Source organism: Rattus norvegicus, chromosome 16 (assembly GCF_021556685.1).
Source record: "Rattus norvegicus strain SHRSP/BbbUtx chromosome 16, alternate assembly SHRSP_T2T, whole genome shotgun sequence".
Lineage (NCBI taxonomy): Eukaryota > Metazoa > Chordata > Mammalia > Rodentia > Muridae > Rattus > Rattus norvegicus.
The window spans coordinates 54,665,646-54,687,553 of record NC_141549.1 but is presented as its reverse complement, the minus strand read 5'-3'; the positions used below and the strand labels follow the sequence as shown (position 1 = coordinate 54,687,553).

The 21,908-nt window shown below is 41.9% G+C and overlaps 2 protein-coding genes across 48 annotated transcripts in view; one reads left to right on the top strand and one right to left on the bottom strand.

Moving 5' to 3' along the window:
• The window catches only part of Erich1 (glutamate-rich 1), a gene marked incomplete at its 5' end in the record, with an annotated part of 52,793,804 nt that overhangs the window by 28,976,810 nt on the left and 23,795,086 nt on the right, over positions 1 to 21,908 (bottom strand).
• Positions 1 to 21,908, top strand: part of Sorbs2 (sorbin and SH3 domain containing 2) — a 190,917-nt gene that overhangs the window by 44,879 nt on the left and 124,130 nt on the right.

Here is a 21,908-nt window from a genome sequence, read left to right as displayed (position 1 = left end):
TCACTTATTTTAAAGAGGTCAGTGTTTTCAACTAAAACTATCTACATGTCACTAGAGAGGGACTTGCTTTCCTGCACTGACCTTTTATCTTTCTCATTTTCTCAGGAACTCCCATGTGGCAGGTAGCTGAAAACTTTCATGCTATTTCTTCTCCAGCATTCGATGTTGTTCTATCAAATGCTTGCTGAAGGTCTCAACATATACACAGACCCACTCTATAGACAGGGATCTCACCATATACACAGACCCACTCTACAGACAGGGGATGCCTATTAGGCATTTTGTTAATTTTCTTGAGTATTCTTTCCTCATGGTTTGCCAAACCACGGAGAGTAATTTTAAAAAGTCATTTTCAGTTCCTGGGAAACTATACATAATATGTGATCATCGCTCTTGATATGAGAGTTGAATGCAAATAATAAAATTACAGAGATGATTCCTACTTACTTCTGTCCCAAATGACATTTTAATCTTTAAATATTTATTACTTTAAATAACTTGTAATCATCTAAAACAAAATCAGATGTTGTTGAATGACTCCATTCTCTACATATTTTTAAATTACACAGAGAAAAACACTATCAGCCTCCAGGAAACTCATTTACTTCAGAGATTTAAGCTTCTCTTCTTTACTCATTCATTATGAGGAAGTTTCAGGTGAACTGCTGATCCAGTGTTCTCCCTGCTCACTGCCATTAAATGTGTGCACCATGTAGTCAGTCATTCAGAATAGCCCCTGGACAACACGGTTTCTGTGCAACGCACACACAAGCGTCATTTTGTTTCTTCGAGTGCCAAATAAAACACCTTATCCCCCTCCATAGAAAAATGGCTGACTGACTACAAATTACCCATAAAGAAGAGCTAGACTGCAAATGGACTCATGAGAAGTCAAGGAAAAGAATAGCAGTCAGCTCCTCGAGGCTGGCATATGAATGCCACGGTCATTGTATAAAGCAGAAATAGCTTCGTTCAATCCTATATCAAATCTTTACAAAAGAAGCTCTAACTTCCCTCCTCAGGCTTTTGACATGCCGTGGATACATTTTCTGTCTAAACCTAGAAATCCTGATGTCCTTGTCATTTGTGACAGGGCACAGTCATTCTCTCCCACACATCCAAATTTGAGAGTCATCCTAGTCCAAGCCCTGTTTGAAGACTTAGAACACATCAACGAGCTACTCTAGTAGAAAAGCTTCATTCTTGAAGTTTTTGAATGCCTAGAAACACTATCAAGCTATTGGTGAGAAGGAACATGAACACCACCTCTAGAAGGTGAATGCAGAGAGTAGAATTTGGCCCTCCACTGTAGGCTTTTTGTTCTAAAAAGCCAACCAAAACCAAGCAAACAACAGCAAACAAGAAATAGGTAATGCTCTGGTCTATCTTCTCCCTATGAGTGAATAGTTTATCTCATTTCTGAGGATAATTATGAACCAATAGCTATTATGATCAACTTGGTATTATAATAAAAAATCACATGTTCAAGGAAATTTGATTCATCTAAATATCTGAGGTCATAAGAGAAGCCACTGAGGTCAAAGGGAAAGAAATGACCTAGAATGACCTTGAAACACATTAGTGAATTGGATCTTCTTTAAAACGTAGCTTCCTAGTGACTGACTTCTCAGGATTTCCCTGGAATCCAACAACAGTGGGAGAAATAGAATCTAGCCCCAATAGGTTATAAATCTATACATTAAACACCATTTTGCAGGCCCATCCCACAAGACTATATAGCATTCCAGCTAGACTCACCAGGATACAGCATTCCAGGTAGATGTACCAGGATATAGTGCTTGAGGTTTGGAGAAACTTAAAGAACCATAATTTTAGTTGTGTGAACTGACGGGTTTGCTTTCTGTTTAGACAATAAGCTACTTAAGTCAGGACCCTCAATCAGAAGAGTGAAACTTCATAAAGTATTCTGTTCGGGACTTTGAAAAGGTTGCATGACTGAAAGACCATATGGTGTAAATAGCTTCTAGCTATAGGAAGGAAAAAGTCTTAGCATGGCTTAAACTCATCTTTCAGTTTTACAGAGCCTCATGTCCTGATCTGAGTAATGGCTGTAGAAGCATGAACAAGATAACTGCATGCTGGAGAGGCACTTGCTTGAGCACCCTCCCTTCTAAGAGGCTGTGAATGAAGAGACCCCGGGATTTCTTGTCTATCCCACCAACCAATGACCCAGATAGTCTGCCCACTATTAAAATACGTGGACGTCTTCATTGGCTTCCTATCAAGCTGCCTGCTTTTTTTTTTTTTAACTTTTGGTTTTGCATCTTAACTGATACAAATTTATTTCAGATCTGCTGTCTGATACTCCTAGTTAGATCCTTTCAATCAATGTGGTTAGGTGTGCAATCAAGGTAAAATCGGGGCATGGGAAGATGGATCGGTGTGTAAAGTACTTCCTGAGCAAACCCAAGAACCTGAGTTCAAATCCCCAGACCTGACTTCAAAGCTGAGTATGATAAAGCAAGGACATACCCCGAGCACTGGAGGGTGAGACAGGAAGACTTGCTGGCCATCCTTTCTATCTCAAATGATAAGCTCATTTAGTTTGTGACCCTGCCTCACAAACTAAAGTGGTCAGCGGTAGAGGACGCTATCCAGAGTCTATCTTGATTTTATGGGCACACGGGTGCACACACACATACACACAGGAGCATACCACCTACACATACACTCCAAAATAAATAAATAAATAGGGTAAATAAATATAAATAAGTGAGATGAACAGGCCTCAGAAGTTATCCCTACTGAGATATGAGTAGTGACATGTTTCCTTCAAAAGGAGAAGTCTTAAGAGAAAACAAATCAGCAAAAATAAATAAATAAACAAACAAACAAACTATCCAGATCCCACTAGTTCTAATAACAAACAATAAGAACGTTGAAATGAGAACTTTGTAATCTGGGTTAAGGTGTAGTTGAGCCTCTGGCTGATAATCCCATTTGGGCTTTTTAAACTTGTCACTGTTTGCTGGTTCAATGCCATTTTCATTGTGCCATCTCCACCCAGTATCTGCTGCATTATTAAAGACCTGGCATTTTTTAAACCATATTTTAAATAGTATACTTTGTGGCTAGATAGGTGTCTTTTGTGGCAAAATCTTCCCGTTTGTCCATGCCCTGAGAATCTGTTATTTTCTTGTGACTTTCCCCTCCAGAGTGTTTAAATCAGTGGTTCTCAACTGGGGTCCCATCTCAGATATTTACATTATGATTCGTAACAGTTGCAAGATTATAGTTACATAGTAGAAACAAAATAATTCTATGGCTGAGGGTCACCACAACATGAAGAACTGTTGAAGGGTCACAGCATTAGGAAGGTTGAGAACCGCTGGTCTCAGAGAAAATGTGAGGACAGTAGACCAGGGCTTTGTTCCAGGTCACAGTGACTCTTCCCCATGTGAATATGTAGCATGGGTGACAATAATCAAATCTCATCCGTAACTGTGAGGAGAAGCAAGAATTGTCAATCACCAAGTAGAACAAAGACCATGATTTCTGGACGAGCAGGAAGAGAATCTAGACAGAATGTCTGGATGGATGGCTTTGTGGATTGCTATGAGTATACAGGGAGATCATGTTGACACATCGCAAAGCCAGAACTGTACTCTTGAACCAGCATTCTCTTAAGGAAAAGAACTGAGCATTATTTCTATAGCTGCCAAGTATATGGATAAGTGACTTTTTTTTCTTCCTTGAGATTTAATTGCCAGACATGATGCTGTGCATTTAAATGAACCCCCCTTTCCTCTCCTCCTGGGCACACAGCCAGGTCACATCCACCCTTATGGCTGATACCCAGCCAATGAAAACGGTCCATTCCCCCATCAGTCTGCCTCCCAATGCCCATGTTGTCCCCTCTTCCCATCTGCCCTTGGGTTCAGCTAGTTCTGTAGTCTCTGAGCACCTATGCAATGCTGGGACATCATGTGAAAGAAGCCTTTTTCCTAAATGACAACCAGGGACAGAGGCCTCTATCCTCCAACTGACCAGCATTGGATATTTTATTTTTCTGGTGTTCAGCCATGAGGATTTGGAAATTATGAGTCTAAGAAGTTGGATAATTTTGCACAGTTGGTAAAACTGTAGAATTGCAAGATTATAACATAAATTGTGAATGTGTCATAAAGGGTTTTGTGATTAATATTTCTTACAGATAAATTTTTAAAAGGCTAATGAATAACATTGAGCCAAAACGTATACCATCGTGCTATGATTTTGAGAAAATTAGGGGGAATATCAGAGGTTTGAGCGCCCCTATTCCATTTGAAAGCATTTTAGTTACACATGCACACGCCCTCTTTGCTGAGTATTTCTCCCGTTGAGGAGGACGTAATTCTAGAGAAACTAAAGAAAGAATATTGCATGTGACTTTTGTTTAGCTCTCAAGAGGATTCTAACAAATAATCTTGGAAAACAGCCATGAATCTGTTTAGTCAAATTTCTAATCAGTATCCCTGTTAGAATTTATAAAATTATGTTTTATAGAAAGTACATTTTAACCTGGAACTTCCCAAAGAAATAAAATAAAGTAAGCCAAGAAAGTGAAAATACTGCCACTATTTGGAATTTTCCTGTGGTTTTTAACCACAGCTAGCTTTTAAGAGAGCTCCAAACAACTCTTCACCATTGCTGATGTGACTCCAAGAAACAATGTAAGTGGCCATGTTGAAATGACTACGATTCAAAGACCCACTCTCCCCAGAGAGAGAGTTTTGTATTTATGGGTCAGTGTCCTAAGAAAACACCCTTGTAAATACAGAATTATAATTTATCCATTAAGTCGAATTAGGCTCAGACATTCATTGTACACCAGTAATTGCAGTAAGTATCCTTCCTGTGATGGGATTGTTAGGGACTAATGTGCTGCAGCAACCCATGAAATACTCATGGTTACGTTGAGTGACTGCAAGCAGGTGCCCCTGAAGGAGTGCCTTCCATCTCAGTGGCTGCTTTACACATTGGGCTGAAGTTCCCACTGTAGTCTGAAATGTGGCGTACTGATGCCAATGTAAACATCGAGTATTATGACTGCGAGACCAGCGATAGTGTCTCGTCAGAAACGCATCCATGAGGTTCCTCAGAAAGGACAGAAATTACTCGGGCGACACATTGCATCACGACTAAATGGGTCAGCACTCATTAACAGCTTGAAAAAACAAATATAAAATGAAACCCCAGCCAGACTTAATTAAACTATCCCCTTTAGTCTTGTTTTAAGGTCATTCCTTACACAGCAGCTAGGGACTTTCTGAAAAGGCTTGTGTCAGATACCATTGTCTTCTACTGGCATGATTCTCATGGTTGTCCCCTTAATTTATTAAGAAAGAATGATGAGACTGACTGTGTTCTTTGAAAGCCTACTGTGCTACAGAGAAAGATGAAAAGAATTCTAACTACAATAATATTGTTACTTAAGTCCATTTTTAATAAGGGCACAGTGTTACCATGTGCCAACTAGACACCCCTATTTTGCAACTAGATGGCATAATTTATCTTTAAGATCTTGCTGTTTCCAAGGTGATCCTTTGGAGCAAGTTTCTCATCTTTGGCATTATTAGCAGTTTGATTAAATGATTATTTGTTAGAGTGGATTCTCTGGCATGCTGTTGGGTATTTAATAGCATCCTGTCTTTTATGAGATGCCAGTTAGCACCTCTCCATAGCCCAGTAATTGCAATTAAAAATGTCTCCAGATGTCACTTCCTCCCTGGAAAGCAAAGTCACAGTGGCTTATCTTTAATGTCTCAGATGATAAATATTCATAAGCTTCACCTTAATGCAAAACTGTTTTCACGTTAGAGTAGGTGTTGATGCCAGTAAGTCTTTCTTTGCTGTCGCTTGGTGCTGTTTTGTGCTTGGCAAAGTGTGATGGTTAGAATTGTCAACTCGGCGGGATCTGGAATCCCCTCAGATGAACTTCTAGGTACAACTATGAGGGACACTTAAAGTTAGATTAGCCTCTGTTTGTGCCCATGAGATATCATCTTAATTGAATTAGTTGAAGTTGGAGGACTCACCCTTTTAAAAAAGGCGGTGCCATTCCCTAGGCTTGGGTTCGAAGGAGAAAATGAGCTGAGCACTAGCATTGACTCTCTCTGCTTCCTGACCATGGATGTAGTGTGACAGCTGCCTCAAGCTCCCCAACACCACCACTTCTTTGCCATGATGACTGTATCATCAAGTGATGCCCCCCACCCCCAATAAAACCTTTCTCTCTGAACTTCTCTTAACTTCCTTTTGTCACAGTGAGAGGAAAAGCAGCTAGGATATAGCACCCAGCTTCTTTCTTTGATATCTTTTTGTCTTTCTCTCCTCTTAAACAACTCTATCTCCTTGTATTTTTCTGTACATCTTTATGTGCATATTCTGTCTCTGTTGTTGTTCACATTGCTCCACTTCATTCAGAGTGGTTTAGACTCTAGGACCAGTTACGCAGTTGTCTGATGCCTGCCTTCTCCCTTTAACATTAGAGCTTCGCCTCAGCCGGCAGTTTTAAATTTATGTATGAACAACAAGATACACTATTGACACTTAGAAATGGCATGTTAGATTCGTCTTTTTCCTTTTATGGACTAGAGATAATTTCACAGCAGATAAAGAAACACTAATCTTGTCTGAATCAGTATACCTTGTGAGGGCGGAACAAGAATTCTTAACATCAGCTGGGAGGACAGTCCAGGAAGCAACACTAGAGCACCTCAACACAATGTGTCTCTGCAGTGTGCTGATGGGACCAGAAGCTGATGCTACTACACACCCCTATAAGCAGTTACTTACCAAGGCTGACAACCTGCCCAATGGGTTCATTTCCTAACCGGCTCAGTAAGTGTTCACAAAGAGTGAAGGCATAGCACCTGGCAGGTGAGCAGTAACCCCTTAAGATTAATTTCTATTAATTTTTGGTTTTGAGGATCTTAATAGGAATATGGCTAGTAAGCAAGCATCGTTTCCCTCTTTACCTCTGCATTGAGGCCATGGTCTCCATTCCTGCGTATACTGGTTTGTCTAAAAGAGCAACTAAAACTCCTCCATTAATCTGTAATCTACTCTGCAGCGTTCTGCTGTCAACGCTCAGAATCACCAGACGCACCTTCTCATACAAGAATGAAGGCACTGAACTAATTTGTCCACAGGTTTCTTTTCCTTCCATAAAATACTACAGGCATCAAAGCCCTTGTACTGTGAGGTTGCACAATTGAATATGCTGATCTCTGACATTGTGAGCAAACTGGGCAGGAGTTAGAGGTCTGTGTAGCTGCTTAATTGGCTTCCAGTCCTATCAAGATTTCAGATGACTTCTCTCTCTCTCTCTCTCTCTCTCTCTCTCTCTCTCTCTCTCTCTCTCTCTCCTCCTTCCCTCCCTTCATTCCTTCCCATCTTCATATCTATTCTTTTGTCTTCCTCTTTTAATACAAAATGACGACTCCTCATCTTCTCCCCGAAGGCTGACTCTCATGGAATATCAGGAAAGCAGGAAGGTCAAACCAATGACATCTTCCCTGCCAATCTCACTTGTTGCCAGGAGGCAGCCAGGAGCACGCCTGAACCTAGGGCTGCTCTTAACAACACTATCAGAGCTTCCTCAGGCTGTCTGAGCTGTGGCATTCCCAGCTGTCTTTGCTACGGTTCTCTCTTCAGTTCCCCTGAAACAGCTTTTATATCTGGGAATAATCCTCCAAGGGCACCTCCTTCAGAGTGTAGCCAACTGCAGTGGTGGTAATGGAATCCCATGGGTTTCATGGGATCTTACTCAGAGTCCCTTAAGGATGCATTGTAAAATAAAGCTAAGCCTGTAGCCCACGAAGCCAGACTCTAAACCCTCAACCCTTCCTGTTATCACATTACTACAGAATAGCATCCATCTGAACTGGGTTCTCCTATATTTCCCCACAGGTTTTCCTCTGAGAACTACTGTAAGTACAGAGTCTCATCCTCAATGAGTACATGATGTTATGTCTCCGCTAAGGAAATCTTGTAGTTATCAAGGCAACTCTATTCCATTAATGTAGCTATTATTGTTCTCCATGGATTACCAAAACTAACTACCAATGACTAACAAAATCTCATTTTATGAGAGAATTATTTTGAAATAACTAACCAACTTACTTTATTATGACTAACATCTATTTAGCAATGAAATACAGATACAAAATCCATATTAAACCTCCTCCTCAGATTGTCCCTGGGGTTTGCCTGGAGATTCTGGCTCGCCTGTGGAGGGATATTTGAGTGATCTATAGGACTTTAGAATCTTGCCACCCAACATGCCATAGTACACATTAGATGTAAACATGGAAATATAAAGCTAATAGAAAGTTAGTTTCAGGAATGTATTGCATAAGCCAAAGTCAACATGATTAAAGTGTTTTCCTGGTGAATGCAGGAGGGACCAGGAATACAGCTTGTCGTTCCCAGAAACTCCACTCTGCACACACCGAGGCAATGCCTGGCATTTCCCTTCATTAAAACTTGGCACAAACTAATGAGGCCAAGGTCATGTGTCCTGATGGTCTATGATTACATGCTGATTTCCGAGGTCAAGTGAGAACAGTGCTTCCTACCTCAAAGCAAGCCACTCAAAACTTACAAATTGTGCCTCAAACAAAAACAAGCTTTGTTGCTAGCTCTTACCACAGCTTCGACAGAGCCAGGATCTTCCAGGTACAGAGCAAGTGGTACCAAAGGTCAAAGAGACACCATTGATCTGACCTCTAGGTCTAAGTCATGAAGGTATGGTCAACTGCAGCCAAATGCTAGCACCTCCAGCTGCCTCTGAAGATGACAGAAGTGTCCTTTATGCTAAGACAGTATTTTTCAATCTGTGCATAGAGACCCCTTTGGTGGTGGTGGTGGTGGTGGGGGTATGTGTGTGAATGATCCTTTCACAGGGGTCACCTAAGACCATCTAAAACCACAGATACTTACATTGCAATTCACAGAAGCAGAAAATTACAGTTATAAAGTAGCAGCAAGGGGTTGGGGATTTAGCTCAGTGGTAGAGCGCTTGCCTAGGAAGCGCAAGGCCCTGGGTTCGGTCCCCAGCTCCGAAAAAAAAGAACCAAAAAAAAAAAAAAAAGTAGCGGCAAAAACGAAAAACTGTGTCACGGTGTCAAAGCATTAGGAAGGTTGAGAAGCACTGTCCCAGGGCACAGCCTATTAACCTGACACTCCCATCCATGCATTAGGGGCTTCTAGTCCATTCCAGTTAGTTTGCAGCCTGTCGAGCTTCTATTCAAGCACTGGTGTCTAAATTCAACTCTGTAAACCTACATCGTGGTTGCATCCTGTACTTAGAACTTAAACTATAAAATATCTTATTTTGCTTAAACAATAGGAGTTTATTTCTCAACTTTCTGGGAGGCAGAAGGCACTTAAGGTTGTTCAAGATCAAGGTTCTAGCAGATGATGGTTTCCCTGCAGTATCTCTCCTTGCTTTGTCCATGTCCCCCCCCCCCCAAGAGAGCTGCTTTCTCACTCAGTGTATGAGGTCAGTCTTTATGTATGTCCTTGCATCTGTGGTGTCTTCTTTGCATGACCACATCTCATTCCACTTCCTTATAAGAAGGATTCTAGGTAAATTGGATGAAGACCCACCTCAATGCCTCACTTAAACAGAACCGTCTTTTAAAGGCCTAACTTCAAATATCATCACATTCTGAGGTGTGTAGGAGTCAAGGCCTCACCATAGCATGTGTGTGTGCTCATACATGTATGTGTATATGGTCACGCTTTTGTGTATGTGCATGTAAAGACCAGAGGCTGACATCAGGTGTCTTCCTCAGTTTCTCTCCACATCATACTTTGAGACAGGGTCTCTCACTGAACTTGGAGTTGACTGATATGGGTAGACTTGCCAGATAAAAAGCCCTAGGAATCCACCTGTCTCAACCTTGCCAGTACTAGGATTATAGGTATATCCTCCTCACCTAGATTTTTTTTTTATTTTTGTAAGTTGTGAAGGATTAAACTAAGGGCCACATTTGTATATGGCAAGCACTTTACCTTCTGAGCCATCTCCCTGGCCTTTATCACAGGAAATTTGAGAGGAGACATTTTATCCTTAATGAATATGATATAATTATAACTCCACTAATATGAGTTGTTAATTGAGGAGGGGAAGTGATGTAGTCATAGAAAGCCTAAACCACCTCATACTGGGATCTCAGCCTTCATAGACTTAACCACACTTCAATCTCAGGGTAGTCATCTGAGCTTTCAGAGCTCATCCCAGCCACTAGCTTCAGGCTCCACTCCTACCGGTGTACTCCAATCAGATCAAAGAGACTGTGAAGAGGCAGAGAAATCTACCCCACTGTGTAAAACAGCCCCAAGAACGTGTTTTATAATAGCGCTGGGGCACTCTCAGACATAAGCAAATGTGGTTGAATTATCTCACTGGGCATTCATCTTTCTATAACTCTTCAAGCTGCTTAAGTGTAGAGAAAACATGGCCTGCCATAAATTTCGCAGAAATTCGGCCCCGATGAAAAGCCACTTGCTCTTTCCCTCCTCCGTGTCTGTCAGCTTGTTATTTCTTCCATGATTTCCCTAGGGCTTCCTTTGCCATATTTACAGTGGAGATGGATGTAGTTAAAATTTTGCTGATTTGTGGAAAGATCAAAAGTAGAGCAGGAAGACATATTTCTGAGAGTCAGAGCTCCCCCAACTTGTGGGGAAGGCTGAAAAGTGGCAGTAAATGCCGTGACGAAAGATAGTTACTGTAGAAACCAATTGGACAGGCTTTCATCCAGGTGTTCTCCATACAGCTTGAGCTGAAATTTTTATATTAGCCTAAAATCTAACATGTCAAAGAAAAACCAAAAAGAGAATGTTATTTGTTACTACTGTTCAGTTTTTAATCTACGATAATAATAATGGATATTCTACATTCTCAATACTACATTCTCAAGTATTGAGCTAAGTGTTCAACAAGACAAGGCCGTTAACTCTTGTATGGCAACTCTAAACAGATTTGGAATATCTTGCCACTCTCAAGTCAGAATGGTACTACTTGAGGACAAAGGCGACATGTGGCTTCTTACCACGTCCCTCATTCTTTCTTCATGAATTTAATTTAATTCATAACTGACTTCATGAATGTTAGTTTAGAAGATAGTTGACCCTACTATGGAACTGAACTGTATATTTTTCAAGTTGCCTGTCTAAAAATGCATGAAACAAAAACGTAAGGCCACTTATGATCTCTCTTTGCCTTAGGGATGTTTCTAGTCAGACTTGGATTCTTATCTGTCCATGTTCATGATGGTGCTGACACTTGGCCATCAATGGAACAGTTCCTTTATCCTTCATGTTTGGTTCCCACTTCATGGTAACGACGTAAATGGTAGTGGGGAAATAAATGCACCCTGTATGCCCGCTCATCTCAAAATAACTAGAACCTGATACCCTCTAACCTCAGCTGGGCTGCAAATATCTATCCCTTTCCTTATTGATGGATGGCTATCAGAAGTCCTGAGGTAGCTATCCCAACACCTAAGCTGTGTCTCCTTTCTGAGTTCTCATTCCTTAATACAAATGACCAAAGCATGCTGCCAATGGTTAGGAAGAAAGCCTTACTTCACAGTGGAGAGAATTCTTAATGTTAGGACCTGATCTTAGGAGCCTTATTATATAATGGTCATTTACCATGGCATCAAGCTTGTGTCGTTGTGTTTTTAACTATAACAGGTCCATGCTGCCAGTGTGTAGAATGTTACTGAATTTGTAATATGTGTTCTAGGATTCTGACAGTTAAAAACCATCTCAGTATGGCCACTAGTTTGCAGAAGTTTCAAGGTGACACAACTTCCTTGATTGGTTTGAGCCAATGATGACTCAAGCAACAATACAAGTCTCTCCTATCTCAACTTAAACCACAGGTTTTGTTTAGTAACACAGAATAGAAAACAGCCAATGATTTTTTTCCATCCCAGTCATAAACTGTGGACAGATAATCTACTGATATAATGAAACAAAGCTAGATTAAAAACTTAATAGTTACTTTAAGGAATCTGGGAAGGGCTACATTGGACTTAGCAGCAATTCCAAGTTTCACAGGAATGCAGTAACTTAGCCCATAGGAAACATTGTTTGAAGCTGCCTTCCCTCAAGTGATCACACCATGTCAGTATAATTACATAATAATAATGGCATTCAATCGCATGAACTTTTAGAAAGTAACAGTTGAACCTAGCAATAAGGAGAAAGGGGGATCTACACCGCAAAACTTGCACTGTCCAACCATGCATGGACACCTGAACCCTGTCTGGCATAAAATCTTTGGGATGCAGGGAACAGCTATGGAAAATAACATATAGATTAATACACTTTGGAAGCTACAAACAGAGTTATAAGATACTGTGTTATACATAGGGAGGCAATAAATCATTGTATACGATTTTTATGTATATGGTTTCATACTCATCACTGAAGGGGGATGTTTATTATGGGATAAACAAATGCAATACACTCTTGTGTTGTAACATGCTAAGGGATTATCTGCTTTGGTCATAGTTGGTAGCTATTGGGAAGCTAGTTGGGAAATCCTTGCAAAACCCAGGAGAAACCAAAGCTTGATCCCCAGTTGAGCTATTAATAATGAATTGGGTATTCAAGAGAGAGAGAGAGAGAGAGAGAGAGAGAGAGAGAGAGAGAGAGAGAGCTGAAAAAGATCCTACAATCTCTAGCATGCGGTGAGATCAAATTCATTACCAATGACAAATTTTCTCTGAGCTGCAAGTTGCAGAACTAGGATACCTCACTGGGATGTTATGAAACATTGAGAAAAGACAACATAACTCAATTGATGACAGTGTACCCAATAAAGAGAAACGCGGAGAACCTTTCTCCTGCCATCTTTCTGATCTGAAGTTCAGATCTAGGTTGCTTTGGGAGATGAGTGTAAACAAGATGTCTCTCTGGGAGAACCTGAGCTCTTACAGCCAGGGCCAAAGGGCTCAAACCTATAAGCCACCGTACACTGTGAGGGTACTCTGCTCAAGGGATGCCGGCCAAGGATGCTGAGGCTGTGTAGAGCCGGTAGACAGGTTTACTCTCTATGTTCCTCGATATGCAACAACACATAGACTAGTGTGGGTTCAGGCTCAGGAGATGCTCAGTGTCTGCTTCGTATCAGATATGCATGAGAAATAATCCCTCTTCCCCAGATTCCACTTATTTACTCTGTTTTACTATAGCAGGTTTTATGTTTTGGAGTTCAGAAGTGGGGTCAGCACATATAAGACCTCTCCATCACTCTGTCTTTGTGGAGACAGGGTGTCTCACTGAACCTGGACCTGACACACTGCCTAGAGTGGCTGGCCACCAAGCTCAGCCTGGGAACCCTCCCGTCTCTGTCTCATGTCTCTAGGATTACAGGCACACTCTTACACACAGGCTTTTGACGTGGATGCTGGGCATTTGAACATAAATCTTCATATTTGCATGCTAAACAATGCCATTGCCTCGGCCCCAGTCTTATTTATTATTTTAGCCTAATCCAGTTAAAACTTGAGCTAAGCATTTATTTTTATGGCTCTGATACTAACTAAAAGCTCTTGAGAATTTTCCACATCTCAGGCACTATGGTTTGCAGGTTTGATGGATGATGTTATATGATTCCCTAAAGTAAACTGCATGTGGGCATGGACCCTAGTTTTCTCTGGACACTTCTCATCTTTTTGCTTGGGAATTATTTAAGGATTTAATGAATACTAAAAGAATGAATAGTCAATAATTGAATGGAAAAGCAATGTACAAAATCTATACTAATGTGCCAAGTGACCAATGAATAGTCATAGCAGGGTTCCAAGCCAGGTCAGACACACAGTCATGCTGATAGTGCATTGTGTATGCTTTGTGTTGTTGTTGTTGTCATCGTCATCATCGTCATTGTCATCATCATCAGTTGGTTTTTTAGTTGGTCAGTTGGTTTTTATTTCCTACCTACCTTAGAAATTGAGTAGCCATAAAATGCTAGCCCACTGGTTTGAAAAATAAGATCCTTGGTGTCGATGAAACTCTATACAAAAACTGTTTAACCCAGGATGAGGCCCCAGAGGACCAGGCATTATCGTCTTCGCCAAATATTAATGGGAGGAGAAACAAGCCAGTGGGACAGGTTAAACTGGAAAGAAAGTAAAACTGAGAAGCCAAGGAAGGCAAGCTGAGAGAATCAGGACAAGCCTCTTACTCAGGAAGGAGAAAAGGCTGCCTAGCACAAGGGGACTGAAAAGCAGGACAGAAGACAAATAGATACAGACCAGGATCAAATGGAGAGCACAGGGTAGTGCGAAGGAGATACGCATCTTAGTAATTACCAGGAAGGCCAAGCCGGGTTTGCTCCTGTCAACTGGCCAGGGTATGATTTGTGGCTAGTAATTAAAACAGATACTGGAACCAGAAGCATAGTTTCTGTTTACTTCATGCTGTGTCCAGAGAAGACCACAAACTCAAGAGCAGGATGAAAGGCGAAAGACCAGTCTCAGGCGAGGCTTTTGTTTAAAGTGTGAGATGCGCAAGGAGGGGGAGACTTTATGCTTTCCTACAGAATGCTAAAGATTTCAACACACACTCTCTCTCTCTCTGGTGTGTGTGTGTGTCTGTGTGTGTGCGCGCGCGTGCAGGATTTCATCGTGTTTGCACATGTGCATAAAGAGGCTGCAAGCAAACACTGATGTCTTCCTCAATTGCGTCTCTACCTTACTTTTTTGAGACAAGATCTCTCACTGAGCCTGGATCGTACCAATTAGATCAGATTTGCTGGCTGGTAAATCCTAGGGATCCTCCTATGTCTGCCTCCCACACAGGGATGATAGATGCCCCACAGCCATGCTGCCTTCATACATGGGTGCTGAGAATCTGACTTCACATATTCTTCATCCACATGCCAAGCACTGTACCAATTAAGCTCACACCCTCAGCCCCTAAGATGATGCCTTTCTTGATGACTTTGAGTTGTATTTCTCGTCAATATGATCATGGTCATTGTTCTATCTCTGCAAGGAGCAGACCACAGTGTCAGCTTTGTAGCTCTCACACATTTTCTGTGCATCTTGGGCTCAGAGAATAAGCAGCCTATCAGCATTTGCAGTTGGTCCTTGTCTGAGCTGCTGCTATATACTCACGCTTCCTGGCATCACTCCTTGCTGGAGCACAGACTCGGTTACCTTCCAGTCTTCACCACACCACTTTCTAGCTTTCTTTATGCCACAGGACATTCTGGTGCTGAAAATTATCCCTTGGCAAAGGCGATAAAGAAAAACGCAAACACCATAAAGAACCCAGCTTGCAGGGGCTGGGGATTTAGCTCAGTGGTAGAGCGCTTACCTAGGAAGCGCAAGGCCCTGGGTTCGGTCCCCAGCTCCAAAAAAAAAAAAAAAAAAAAAAAAAAAAAAAAGAACCCAGCTTGCCCTCCCTGCAGTGACATTCCCTAGGGTCACATTTCTGCACCAGAGGAAGTCTAGCAGGCGTTCATATGTTTAGCTTCCTGCCATTTATGAAAACTGAACCGAGCACTGCCCCGTGCCCAGAGTGATGGATGCCCTGACAGCCTGCATGCAGTCCCCGTGCAGCCACTTGTCGGCACAGGACAAGCCCCCTCTGTTGCACAGACAGAACCACACTTCTTTCTACTCCCTTTCCAAGTAAGACACACACAGAGGACTTGTGTTTCTGTCTGCAGCTCTGGGTTTCCACCATTTATTTTTTATAGCACCGACACTAAACCAGGTGGAGCCAATGCGGGCTATTATTTTGGACTTGGTACATCACCATGCCGATTTGCCGTTCCTAGGAGGCACACTTGCCGAGTTGGGTTTTTACCATTTTTGTCATGGGAGACCTGGCTCATCAGAACGTAAGTGTTTTGAGGTGTTTGATAATTTCTGTAATGTAAATGCTTAATCTCCTCTGCATGGCGGGGGAAGGACTATGTCAGAGTAAGATGAGAGACGAGGCTGAGGTGATTGGTAGGGCTTCTGGCAGGGTGGCAGAAGAGCGGAGAAAAGCAGAATATCTTGTCCCATCCTCTGGTTTCTCAATAGATCGCTAATTTTTGAGAGAGGCTTGGTTTGCCTGAAGCAGCTGTGTGGTATTTCAAAAAACAGATAGCCATGCGATTTCAGTAATGTTTGTATTTCTCATCTTTATGTACTCTCTAAATAAAATAGACCTGCAGTTTTAGGCTTAAAAGGGGGAAATAAGAACTTTCAAATTAGGGCATTTTAAAGGAACCATTTGTAAGGAACTGGAAACGTTCCCCACACCCCTTCACACACCAACAGAACAACAGTAACTAAAAATTAGCCTGCTAACTGGTAATAACCTATTCCAGTTTAGAAGTCCTTTGTCTGCAATCTGAAGAGTGGTTCTTCATCAATAGCATGTGTTAAACTTTAGGAGATAGAATATGTTTGGTTTATTTCTCTATGAATATTTAGCACATCTCAAGGTATAAATACTGCTGCTTTTTCAAGCATCTTTCCATTTTGGCCCGTTTGCAACATTCCAGACTCCCTACCCAGCCTTTTGACTTTGCAAACGTCATTCCCAAACTGAGCTGGTAAATCAGAAAATACCCAAGTAACTCATAGGCTTTGCTGTTTCCCAGTGCTCTGTGCTCCACCTCAAAGTGGGGTCAATAGGACACCAGGGGAGGATTGGAATCAGGTCAGCTCTAGGTGGCTTTATTCGCTTTCTATTAAACCTGACAGCTAATTTGCAAGTTCACACTTATTAAAAGCTAGGGTTCTTGAAACTCTGGCAGCTGAACCCTCCCAACTACGCTCACACAGAGAAAATGGAGCCCCTTACATCAGGGCCCCTAGCCCAGGCATTATTATGGTCAAAGACCAAAATGAATTCTCATTCAATGCTTTCTAGTAAAAGGGCACTGAGAGACAAAGTAGGAAGCATGAGGTAAGAAGCCAGAGATTCCCACTGAAAGTCTCGCCTGGAATTCAAACCTTGTCATTTCATCTGAATTCACAAAGTCATCCCAAGGAAGAATTTCTCCATAGACCCACTGATGGGATGTTTCAAATGCCTCTTCTATATAAAGATATGTTTAATCTGATAGAGCAAGTGACATTTTTATAACCCAGAAAAAAATTATTTATTCTTGGAAAAGAAAAAAGAATCTTGGACATGCAGCCAGATACGGGAAAAATATATTTAGGGGGTGACTTTTTTTTGGCATGCAACAGAAAGGAAACAGTTTTTTTAATGAAACATTTGGCAAAGCAGACTCTTAGAACTGTTTCTAAACTTGTCCATTTGCAAAGCCTCACAGACTGTTTTGCTTTCTCTGCTCTGGGAGAAGGAAAATCCCTTGGCTGGGAAGGGCTGCATCCCATCACTGTGCTTCTGCTGATAGGAATTGGATAAATTAACTAAACTCCCATTGGAATGTCTAGCCTGTCATCAGCTCTGCATCAAATGAAACACATGGCATTGAGAGAGAGAATCCAAACCAACTCATTTTCAAAAAATATTTGAATAACCCTTGAAGGTTAGCAACACATTCATTTACATACACACATGCACCTGCATACACATACACCATACATACATAGACACTTTCATACACATATACACTTATACACACTACAGACATATAAACTTACATATACACAAACACACACATATACACATATATTACATACACACAAAAACATACATATACACATATACCACACACGTATACTACACATATGTGCATACATACCATACACATTCACACACATACACATAGACCCACCACACATATACAAATACACACACACACACACACACACACACACACGCACGCACGCACGCACGCACACACATAATACTGCTCTAAATTTCTCTTCTATAGAGTTGGACAGATTTCTATGCTCTGACCCATGTGCATGTCTTCAGAGGGAATGCCGCTCTCATGAGGAACTTTGGCATCCTGGGTTTTGGGGGCTCATGGTGCCAGGAAGAAATTAAACGTGTGTATTTTAGTAAAAGTGTCTCAGTGGAGTTAAGGACCTAAGACAGTGAGGCAAAGAATAGCAGTACACCCTGCCGACAAATGTGGATGATGTGTTTGTCCAGGTCAGCACAGTATTTGCTCACTGAATATCACACCCAAGCATCCATCGTTCAGTCCAGGACAAGCATAGGCAGACACTGGGGATGGAGACCACAAGAACGTGCCTCAGTTTCCCTCCTTCAGTCTGTCATTTTCATCTTTCAGTGCCTCTTATCTCACAGTGTGGAGTGGAGCTTAAAGCCACATTCACAGAGCTCTTTGGGGAGCCAGTCAACTTGCTCAGGATTAGTAAACAACTGAACGTGTGTCTCCTCAAGGTTAACACAGACTGTTTCTACAGGCCAAGAGGTGCACTTCAGGCTTTGTTGAGTGAACGGAGGCTCCTGCACTGTTAACACGTGTTCTGTTTCTCTAGAGCTGAGCATGAGTCTAAGGGACAGAGGTTGATTTTATAGAAATGTTGTTCTGTCGGCAGGAAAAGCCTTTCCCTTCCTCACACCTGTCTCTGGCCCTGTAAAATGTTAATCCCCACAAACGTGTTAGATCCCCACCGATGTTTGGCCACCTATACAGGGTCTCTCTCTTTATATCAGAGTCAACACAGCTGCAGGCTTTCCGTCTTCTAGAGCATTGATGCTTTGACTAGACTGTTGTTCAGGGTTGTGGGGTATGTGTGTGACAGAGTCTCGACCTCTTTTCTCCATTCGTAAATTGAATCTAAAGCCTTCCAAACTGTTCCAGTATGACTTAAACAGCTCAGCCAATCCAGGCAAAGCCAAGGCACACACGATTGGCATTAACTGAGGAAAGAGAGGACCCCGGGCTCTTGGTGGGCTACTCATCTCCACCATCTCCCCTTCTCCATTGGATTTGGGGAGAGGTCAAAGGTCAGACTTGGGTCAATACAGTTCTTTTGTCAATAGCTGTTTCAAGTTCAAACCTGAAACCCGAAGGCAGTGGAAAGTCTAAGGACAGTTGCCAGTTAGAACAATCACTGGGAAATCTACCTTCCCTCTTCCTCCTCTTACGTGAGAGAAGTATTGCTTTTAAAGCACAGACATAATTAGAGAAAAGGGGTGGGGTGGGCTAGCATCAATGCCGAATCCTTACCTTGGTCACCTCTCTCCAGGGAACATGCTTAGAAACTCGGGTGAAATGGGTATTTCCAAAAGCAATCCACAGCGAAGGCATTTTAATCACACTTTACTTGACATGCTAAGCTGGAATTTTAGAATGTTAGCTTAGCAATGAGATAATGAAAAAACCATCAGTGAGCATGCTTGCATCAGATAATGCAATGAATCGTGCTTGCATGTCGAAAACATTCTTTTTACTGATATGGACTACCTTTTTTATTATTATGATGTCTCAAGTCTGTGCTGAAGATGAGCTGTTGTCTAGGTGATATCTTCTGACACCCCAGCAGATTTGCAGAAAATAAGTAGAAAATTTATAACATAAATAAGTTAGCCTTAAGCACGGTCCTGAAGGGGCCTGCTGCTATCAGGGGTGCTAGGGTGGCGTTGGGCTAAAGTCCTCTAAGATTAGCTGTGGACAGTTGGTAGGGTCAGTATCGTCCATACACCTGTAGTTAGCTACAGACGTTAGCAAGCATTCACCTCATTCAGAAAGGGTAGTCTCTGGATTCTCAAGTCTGTACTGTTGTAAGTATGAAAACATAACGGGGTCATTAACATGGGTGGACTGATTTTAACTCCTCCTTAATCCCCCATGCACAGTTCTTCTACCTCCCCATGCATGAGGAACCCACAACTACCCAGACTCTCACGATCAGCTTCTATTATGCTCTCAAGACTCACATAACAGGGATGCCCCTTCCTTACTCATATGGCTGCCTTAGGTGTAAGCAAGCCTTGCTGTTCTTTAATAAAAGACTAGACCCGTACCACAACATCTTGAATTAGTCATGCTTTTGAATGCTAAACATATAGAAATTGGGTCTTTGCTGTCCCTATAGCCAAGCTCTCAAGAAGCAATGTTGACAAAAACTACTTAAGACAGTTACAGCTGGTCCACTGTATGGCTGTGGTAATGACCCCGTATCTGAGTACTGACTTCAGAGCGAGGCTGCTGGGCAGGAGATCCCACCACTGAGGCCTGATAGCTTGGCACCTGGCCACAGCTCTACTTCCAATTTGTAAAAGGGGGAGAAATGGCATCTGGAAGTGACTCTATTTCCAATTTGTAAATGTGGGGAAGGGCATGGCAGACCCCATTTTGTCTGCCATCGGAAGCATAACCTAACTTAATGTGAGCACTTGGGAAAACGCTTTATGACAGCAATCTCCATAAGTGCTCACTGCAGGGCGTGCTGTGGTTGTCTTGTGGTGAACTCAGCAACACTAAAATACTAAAGCCTAAATATTTTCCAGGATTGTCTATTAATCATTACCGTTAAATGAGTTGAACTCCATTGAGGCATATGCGCAGAATTTTAGATACAAGCTAATTTTAGACTATGAGTATTCTATGTTAAAGGGATAATCGTGCACACACTCATGGGCACACATAGTGACAAATGTTTCAGCAAGCTACTGTAGGGATTAACACACATCTAATGTGGAAGCAGATGCAGTTTCAATGGGGTTAATCACCCACTGCCATTTGCAAACAGTTTAAACAGACTGAAGACTGGAGGGGACTTGGGGCAGGGTGGCACCTGCATGCCTACCTGCGTCCTTTGCCCGTTGTCCTCTTCAGAGTGGTTCCCTTTAGGAAAGAAATACTTTCTTCTCAATTCACATCTATCTAGAAATAGTATTCTGCCCAGAAGGGAGAAATAATTTACGATGAATCATCTGAAGCAAGTGTCCTAGGATGTCAAAATGACGGACTGCTGTTATAAGAATATCTATCTACAGAACCACACGTGACTTCTCACCATGGAATCAGAACCATCCCTTAAAACAGGCTGTCGTTGAGTGTGGAAGACCGCAGAGAAGTTCTCTCTAGCTCCAAAGTACTGTGGTCTTCCCCTGACCATAGCTCCCTCCTTTGTCTTGAATTTCTACTGCAGGAGTGAACATTATATTTAAAAATGACACTTGCTTAAAATATTTTATGACTTACCTGAAAGACTGATCTGCCCATTAGTACATCAGACAGCCTTGCACGGTCAGATGAGCCACTGTACTCTACACATTGTAGAGAGCCATCCAACCCTAAAAGATGATTTTCAATGAGCGAATGTGTAGTAATAAAGGAAAGGCATTTCTAAAGACAAGGCACAGGAAGTGACTCTTTGGCTCTAAGGAGCGGGGAGGTATGATAGCGCCCAGTGGGGTCAGCAGAGTGAGCTCTGCTCTTCTGGCTCTATATGTCTCTCCTGTCCTGCCCTACTCTACACATGTCTAGAATAGACTAGAAGAGCTCAGTCTGGGATGCAGGTCTGGGGTGTGGAGTGTACGAACAGCATGGTCCTTGCTAGCACACCCTATGGTTCCATTTTATTAGAACTCTGAGCAATGGTCACATAAATCCTTGTGAGGAATTAAAATTAGGATCAAAAAGAAAGGAAGCGGATTAGTAAAACATGCCAGGGTCTAAGACAGTCACCAGTGCTTGCTTCATGATCATCTGAAGTGATTCAGAATAAAACAGACCGAGTTACTAGCTTCATGTAACTATGAGTCTGTACAGACTCGCTGTGGTATGAAACGTTTTCACAGTAACAAATGCATTCCCCCAATTTTCTTACACTATTTTTTTTCCATCACTTTGGAAAGCGAGCATCAAGCTTTGTCTGAAAAAAGATACCCTGATAAAGTTAGGCTTTGCTTGGTTAGATCTCACTGCTATTTTGGTGATTTGGTGGTTGACAAGCAGGTCCCATCCACCTACTCACTGT